The sequence below is a fragment of the Apium graveolens genome, chromosome 4 (genome assembly GCF_009905375.1).
Source record: "Apium graveolens cultivar Ventura chromosome 4, ASM990537v1, whole genome shotgun sequence".
Lineage (NCBI taxonomy): Eukaryota > Viridiplantae > Streptophyta > Magnoliopsida > Apiales > Apiaceae > Apium > Apium graveolens.
In genome coordinates, this window is record NC_133650.1 from 59,302,950 (window position 1) to 59,311,616 (window position 8,667).

General features: G+C 42.9%; 1 non-coding gene across 1 annotated transcript; it reads right to left on the bottom strand.

Annotated features, from left to right (window-relative positions):
- Nucleotides 1-290: 290 nt before the first annotated feature.
- LOC141722430 (small nucleolar RNA R71) lies at nucleotides 291-397 on the bottom strand. Its single transcript, XR_012575449.1, has one exon. It is a non-coding gene; the product is annotated as a small nucleolar RNA R71 (small nucleolar RNA).
- Nucleotides 398-8,667: the final 8,270 nt, after the last annotated feature.

The following is an 8,667-nucleotide window of genomic DNA, read 5'->3' on the forward strand; positions in this document are numbered from 1 at the left end:
ACACCTTTGAAATCAAGCCGGGCACTATTCAGATGGTGCAGAATTCTGTTTCTTTTGGAGGAGCGGCAACTGAAGACCCCAACATGCACATAAGGAATTTTGTCGAGATCTGCAGCACTTTTAAGTATAATGGCGTGACTGATGAGGCTATCAAGTTGAGGCTTTTCCCATTCTCACTAAGGGACAAGGCTAAAGACTGGTTACATTCGGAACCAGCTGGGTCCATCACTACGTGGCAAGATCTTGCGCAAAAGTTTCTGGTGAAGTTTTATCCGATGGCAAAGACTGCTGCTATGAGGAGTGCTCTTACTCAGTTTGCGCAGCAACCTACGGAATCTATGTGCGAGGCTTGGGAACGCTACAAGGAAATGTTGAGAAAATGTCCACATCATGGAATGCCGGATTGGATGGTGATCACTGGTTTCTATAATGGTTTGGGGGCCCAATCTCGGCCCATGCTCGATGCAGCAGCTGGAGGCGCCTTATGGGCTAAAAGCTATACTGAGGCGTATAATCTTATCGAGACGATGGCTGCAAATGAGCATCAAAACCCAACTCAGAGGATGACGTCAGGCAAGGTAGCAGGTATTCTGGAAGTTGATGCAGCCACCGCTATTGCAGCCCAGCTCCAAGCGCTATCAATGAAGGTTGATTCTCTGGCTACGTATGGAGTTAATCAAATAGCTATGATTTGTGAGCTTTGTGCAGGTTCTCATGCTACGGATCAGTGTTCTCTTGTAAACGAATCTGTTCAGTATGTGAATAATTAACAGCGACAACAGCAGCCTGTGCCAGCGACCTATCATCCTAACAACAGAAATCATCCAAATTTCAGCTGGGGGAATAATCAGAATCCTATTCAGCCACCATATCAGCAAGGAGTGAGTAAACAGTTTAACCCACCTGGATTCCAGCAACCACAGCAGTATGCTACAAGGCAATCATATCCTCAACAGGGAAGTGCAGCTGCACCTACTAGTGCTGATTTTGAGGAACTTAAGCTGTTGTGCAAGAGTCAGGCGGTTTCTATCAAGACCTTGGAAAATCAAATTGGTCAATTAGCCAATGCAGTGCTCAATCGTCAACCTGGCACTCTTCCCAGTGACACGGAAGTACCAGGCAGGAAGGAAGCTAAAGAGCAAGTCAAGGCTATTACCTTAAGGTCTGGAAAAGTAGCTGATGCTGAAAAGGCAAAAGAAGTAGAAGCTGAAATTAGAGGTGAAGAATCTAAGCAAAAGGAGAAAGCAGCGGAACCAAGGAAGACTACTGTTGAACACACTCTGCCTGAGGCTAATACAGGGGAGAAACAGCTCTATCCTCCACCACCTTTTCCTAAGAGATTGCAGCAACAAAAGCTGGATAGACAGTTCGAGAAGTTTCTGGAGGTGTTCAAGAAACTTCACATCAATATACCTTTCGCTGAGGCTCTGGAACAAATGCCTAGTTATGCGAAGTTTATGAAGACTATTCTTTCAAGGAAGGTGAAACTGGATGACCTTGAAACCGTGGCTCTCACGGAAGAATGCAGCGCTGTTCTGCAACAAAAGTTACCACCAAAACTGAAAGATCCAGGAAGCTTCACCATTCCTTGCACAATTGGCAATCTGACGTTTGACAAGTGCCTTTGTGATTTGGGAGCAAGCATTAATCTGATGCCGTTGTCGATCTTTAAAAAACTGGATCTGCCTGATCCAAAACCCACGTACATGTCACTACAATTGGCTGACCGTTCCATTACTTACCCAAGGGGCATAGTTGAGGATGTGCTCGTCAAAGTGGATAAGCTCTTCTTTCCAGCAGATTTTGTTATTCTGGATTTTGAGGAAGATAAGAAGATTCCCATAATCTTGGGGAGGCCTTTCTTGGCTACTGGCCGTACCTTGATAGATGTGCAAAAAGGTGAACTTACTATGCGGGTCCAAGATCAGGATGTGACCTTCAACGTATTCAAGGCAATGAAATTCCCTACAGAAGATGAGGAGTGCTTAAAAGTGGATGTGATTGATTCTGCGGTTACTTCGGAACTCGATCACATGCTAATGTCTGATGCATTGGAAAAGGCCTTAGTGGGGGATTTTGACAGCGATGATGAAGATAGCAACGAGCAATTACAATATCTGAACGCTTCTCCCTGGAAGCGAAAGCTGGACATACCATTTGAATCTCTTGGTACTTCTGACCTCAAGAACGCTGAAGGGAAGCTCAAACCATCAATAGAGGAAGCACCTACCTTGGAGCTCAAGCCATTACCTGAACACTTGAGGTATGCTTTTTTAGGTGATTCATCTACGTTACCTGTTATTATTTCATCTGACCTTTCAGGTAGTGAGGAAGACAAGCTCTTAAGGATTTTGAGAGAATTCAAATCGGCTATAGGATGGACCATAGCAGACATCAAGGGGATAAGTCCTTCATATTGTATGCATAAAATTCTGCTAGAGGAAGGTAGTAAGCCAACTGTGGAACAGCAGCGAAGACTGAATCCCATCATGAAGGAGGTGGTGAAGAAAGAAATTCTGAAATGGCTAGATGCAGGCATCATTTATCCTATTTCTGACAGCTCGTGGGTGAGCTCCGTACAATGTATACCTAAGAAGGGAGGTATCACTGTGGTCACAAATGAAAAGAATGAGCTCATCCCTACTCGAACAGTTACAGGATGGAGAGTATGCATGGATTATAGAAAATTGAACAAAGCCACAAGGAAAGATCACTTCCCTCTTCCATTTATTGATCAGATGCTTGACAGATTGGCGGGACATGAGTATTTTTGTCTTCTGGATGGTTATTCCGGGTATAATCAGATTTATATTGCACCAGAGGATCAGGAAAAGACTACCTTCACTTGTCCATTTGGCACATTTGCTTTTCGCAGAGTTTCATTTGGGTTATGTGGCGCACCGGCCACCTTTCAGAGATGTATGATGGCTATATTCTCTGACATGATTGAAAATAACGTCGAAGTGTTCATGGATGACTTCTCCGTCTTTGGACACTCATATGATGAATGTTTGAATAATCTGCGCGCCGTACTCAAAAGATGTGTGGAAACTAATTTGGTGCTTAATTGGGAGAAATGTCATTTTATGGTGCGTGAAGGCATTATCCTTGGGCATAAGGTCTCTAGCAAGGGTCTGGAGGTGGACAAGGCCAAGGTGAGAGTCATTGAAAATCTTCCCCCACCTAATTCTCTGAAAGGAATCCGTAATTTTCTTGGTCATGCGGGTTTTTATCGGCGATTCATCAAGGACTTTTCAAAGATATCTAAGCCGTTGTGCAATTTGCTTGAGAAAGATGTGCCTTTCAAATTTGATGATGAATGTTTGGCAGCATTCGAGACTCTCAAGGAGAGTTTGATCACGGCACCAGTCATTACAGCACCAGATTGGATAGAACCATTTGAGATGATGTGTGATGCGAGTGATTATACGGTAGGTGCAGTTCTGGGACAGCGCAAGAAAAATCTCTTCCATGTGGTCTACTATGCGAGTAAGACTTTAAATGGTGCCCAATTGAACTACACCACTACTGAGAAGGAGCTTTTGGCTATAGTCTTTGGCTTTGAGAAATTTCGATCTTATCTGCTTGGTACGAAAGTAACAGTATTCACTGATCATGCAGCTATTCGCTATCTGGTTTCTAAGAAGGATTCGAAGCCGAGACTCATTCGTTGGGTGCTTTTACTTCAGGAATTTGAGTTAGAGATCAAAGATAGAAAAGGTACTGAGAATCAAGTAGCTGACCATCTCTCTAGGTTGGAGAATCCCGATTCTACTTCACAAGATAGGACGTTAATCAATGAATCTTTTCCGGATGAGCAGTTGTTTGCAATTCAGGAGGAAGAACCATGGTTTGCAGATATTGTAAACTATCTCGTCAGCAATATAATGCCTCTTAATTTGACATCCGCTCAAAAGAAGAAGTTTCTGCATGAGGTGAAGTGGTATATGTGGGATGAACCATATTTGTTTAGACAGGGAGCTGACCAGATCATCAGGAGATGTATCCCGTTCTGTGAGACGGAGGGGATATTACGAGACTGCCATTCCACGGTTTATGGGGGACACTATGGAGGTGAGAAGACGGCAGCTCGTATTCTGCAAGCAGGTTTTTTCTGGCCTACTTTGTTCAAGGATGCTCATCAGTTTGTTTTAAGGTGTGATCGTTGCCAAAGAGTGGGAAATTTGTCAAGGAAGGATGAAATGCCATTAAATGTGATGCTTGAAGTCGAGGTCTTTGATGTATGGGGAATCGATTTCATGGGGCCTTTTATCTCGTCTTGCAATAATCAGTACATCTTGCTGGCAGTCGATTATGTCTCAAAATGGGTCGAAGTTAAAGCTTTACCGACAAATGATGCAAAGGCAGTACTAAATTTTCTTCATAAGCAAATTTTCACAAGGTTTGGAACACCTCGGGTAATCATAAGTGATGAAGGATCGCATTTTTGTAATCGTAAGTTCACTTCTATGATGCAGCGTTATAATGTGAATCATCGAGTAGCTACTGCCTATTATCCGCAAACAAATGGTCAAGCGGAAGTGTCTAACAGAGAGATAAAGCGCATTCTAGAGAAGGTTATTTGTCCGTCAAGAAAGGATTGGTCTTTAAAGCTCGATGAAGCTGTTTGGGCTTACAGAACAGCATACAAAACTCCACTTGGGATGTCACCGTTCCAGTTGGTGTACGGTAAGGGATGTCATCTACCTGCGGAGCTTGAGCATAAGGCCTACTGGGCATTGAAGAAGTTGAACCTGGATTTAGATGCAGCTGGTAAGAAAAGAATGCTTCAGCTTAATGAACTGGATGAATTTCGACTTCACGCGTACGAAAATAACAAAATGTATAAGGAAAAGGTGAAGAGGTGGCACGATAGGAAGCTACATCCAAAGTTATTTGTGCCAGGGCAACAAGTTCTCTTATTCAACTCTCGGCTCCGACTTTTTCCTGGGAAGTTGAAATCAAGGTGGTCTGGACCTTTTATTGTCAAAACTGTGTTTCCACATGGAGCGGTGGAAATTTTTGAGAATGATCCGGACCAAGCATTCAAGGTTAAGGGTCAGCGGTTGAAGCACTACTATGGGGACATGGCAAACCGAGAAGTGGTTAGTACCATTTTGTTGACTACTTGAGCAGGGTACGAAACGTCAAGCTAATGACGAAAAAGAAGCGCTACGTGGGAGGCAACCCATGAAGTGTTGTTACAGGAACCCTTAGAAGTTAATAACCTATTCAAAAAACACAAAAAAATCAGAAAACAGGGGCTGAAAAAAAAATTTCCAGTGACCCCCTGCGCGCCCGCGCAGCTAAGCTGAGCGGCCGCGCAGCAAGCTGAGCGCCCGCGCAGCTATGCTGAGCGGCCGCGCAGGGGTCGAGGACCAGAAATTTTTTTTACAGTTCAGAAAAAAAAAAAACCAAAAAACCAAACAAAAACAAACACAAAAACAGTTTTAGCCCATAAACCCACGATTTGTTCCCACTACCCCATCATTTTATCCCTTAATTCCCAAACCCTAATCTAATCCACACCCTATATATACATACACCTATCCTACATATCTCCCACAAAACTTCCTACATTTAAACCCTCTCACAAACATCAAATATCAGTTCTTACACGCTTTTATTCACGAATCAATGGCACCCAAGAGGGCACGCACTATTGACAGCAGCAACACAGTTTTTACTGCTGATTCATCGAGGGGTACTGCTGCAAGGCCTCGGTTAACTGACAAAGCCGCGGAGGAGGAGTACACTAGGCTGTTGGGTAAGCCGATTCTGAAGGAGAGGGGGTTTTTACCATCGGGGAGGGATGGTGAGTTGTTGCCCATGATTGCAGAGAAGGGGTGGATAGCTTTTTGTGAGTCACCCGAAGCAGTACCGATGAGCGTTGTTCGCGAGTTCTACACGAACGCGAAGGCTGAAAAGAATGGGTTTTCTGTGGTCCGTGGGCTGACGGTTGATTATCATCCTGCGGCGATTCGCCGTGTGATTGGACAGCGAGAGAGGAAGCCCGAGGAGGAGAACTGGAATGAAAAGACTGCTGAGGATTTTGACTTGGATTTGATTTGTACGACTCTCTGTCGACCGGGCACAGTTTGGACCCGCAGTACAGGCAATAATGAGTATCGTCACTTTCCGGCGATCGCCATGAACAGGTATGCCCGTGCATGGAATGCATTTATTTGTGCTAATATTTTGCCTTCTTCGCATGCACACGAGGTCACAGTTGAGAGAGCACAGCTGTTGTGGGGAATTCTGAATGAGGAGTACTATGTGGACCTTGGTGAGTTTATCTACCAAGGAATTCTGAAGTTTTTGAGGGGAGCAAAGCATATGAACATCCCTTATGCATCTACGGTTACAAAGCTATGCCGAGCAGTGGGAGTGAATTGGCCGGCTCATGAACAGTTGCAGTTGCCAGCCGCTCCGATTGATTCTGGCACTCTAAATGGGATGCAGGAGTGGACCGGTGGTGAGCCTGAGGAGAATGGGCTGGGTTATCATCTTCCAGGAGGGCGTCCAGCACGAGGTGCTACTATGGCTAGGCCAGGGCGTGATGAGGCTGGTTCTTCGAAAGCTCAGGAGGGTGCTGGGATGGTTGATGTCCAGTATAGGAGGCTTTCATGGCGGATGGATGCCATGTATGAGACACAGAGCAGGTTTGCTCAGGAACTCACCCTTGCGTTAGGGACTGCTTTTCGAGGCCTTGGAGCTGATATCCAGTGGCCAGTTTTTGGTGAGGACTCTGCATACCCGCCGCCTGATACTCCACCCACTGAGGGTGATGATGATGATGACTCCGAGTAGGTATACCCTGTGTTCCTTTCTACTACTTTCACTGAGAACAGTGAAGATTTTTAGTTTGGGGGTGGTAGTTAAGGAATTTTGTGTGTGTGTCATTTAGTTACATATTCATGATAGTTTAGTTCATATAGTTGCATAATTTATGCCATATAGTTTTTTTTATGAATGTCATGTAGCTCATGCATTTACCATGATCCCTTTTTGTTAGGAATATATGTGCATTAGTTTGATGATATGTTTAACAAAATACTTAAGTAGAAATCTAGTGTTTGTAGCCTTAACGGATAAGACCATTTTGGCTATCCGTTGATGGTGTAGCTTTACTTAGAAATAAGTCTAGTGTTGTTGCATATTTCAGTCTCTGAATTTGAGATATAAATTCTTAAATGTTGAGGGAAATTATAAGTCATATTGACTACTAGAGGATATGCAGATAGGAAGGCCAATTGTAAGTATTTCATGCCTTGTAATTTTGTATAAATGAAATGGTATCAATGGATAACTTAAAGACCTTCAACGGATGAGAAACAAAGCTTCAACGGATGTCTCTAAAGCTTCAACGGATAACATCCTTCAACGGATGGGTGCATCAACGGATAGAGCTTCAACTGCTAACACATCAACGGATAAAGCCATCAATGGATGAAGGCTTCAACGGATGTTCTGTTAAATAGCAGTTGACAAGTGGTAGTTGTACCTACAAACAGAGGCACATGGGTTGACAGAGACAACTGAGATGTGGTAGCCTATTTCAGGAACATCAGAAAAAGCAGCCGTTCTACTCTAGTATAAAGAGGCAATAGTCAACAATGCACTGGAGTAAAATGGAGAAGAAACAAGTGGAGAACTTATTTTATTATTGTACTTTTTATCTTTGTCTTCACTTGTAAACTTGGTGATATATAAACCAAGTAGCAGCTAGTAATTAGATGTGAATTTTTCCAGAGCTGTTTTGAAAAATCTTGAGAGAAAAATTATCTAGTTTGTACTAGGACGCAGCTGTGATCAACTTCTTGAATCACAGATTTTCTGAAATACCATCTCTGGTGGAACAACAATCCACCAGAAAAGTTTTTAAGGTCTGTTGTGTTCTTTACATTAGTGTTTGAATATATATCTGTCAGTATTAGCTTAAAGCAATTCATACACTTGTTTATCTTAAACACATAGCCTTTGAAACTGCTCAAAACTTGAAAAAGTTTTGAGATTTACATTCAACCCCCCTTCTGTAAATCTCATTGTTAGTTCATTAGGAATAACAATTGGTATCAGAGCAGGCTCTTGACACACAAAGAGTTTAAAGTTCTTGGAAACTAACAAAGATGAGTAAGAAGGATATTGGAGTAAAAATCCCAGTTCTTGACAAAGACAGTTATCACCATTGGAAGGTGAAAATGCACCTTCATCTACTCTCCCAAGATGAAGGTTATGTAAACTGCATTGAGAATGGTCCTCACATTCCCCACAAAGTAGCCACAGTTGCTACGGCCACAATTGCTGTTGGTCAATCCATTCCAAAACCTAGAGCAGAATGGACAATGGAAGACACAGAAGAAGTCCACAAGGATAAGAAGGCTATGAACATTTTGTTTAATGGTCTTGACAAGGATATGTTTGATAATGTGATAAATTGCACAACTGCCAAAGAGGTTTGGGACACAATTCAGCTACTGTGTGAAGGTAGAGAACAAGTAAAAGAAAACAAAATGCAGCTTCTCATTCAACAGTATGAGTATTTTCATTTTGAAGAAAATGAATCTTTAAATGACACATTCAATAGATTCCAAAAGCTGTTGAATGGACTGAAGCTGTATGGTAGAGTGTACCAGGTGAAGGATTCAAATCTTAAATTTTTAAGAT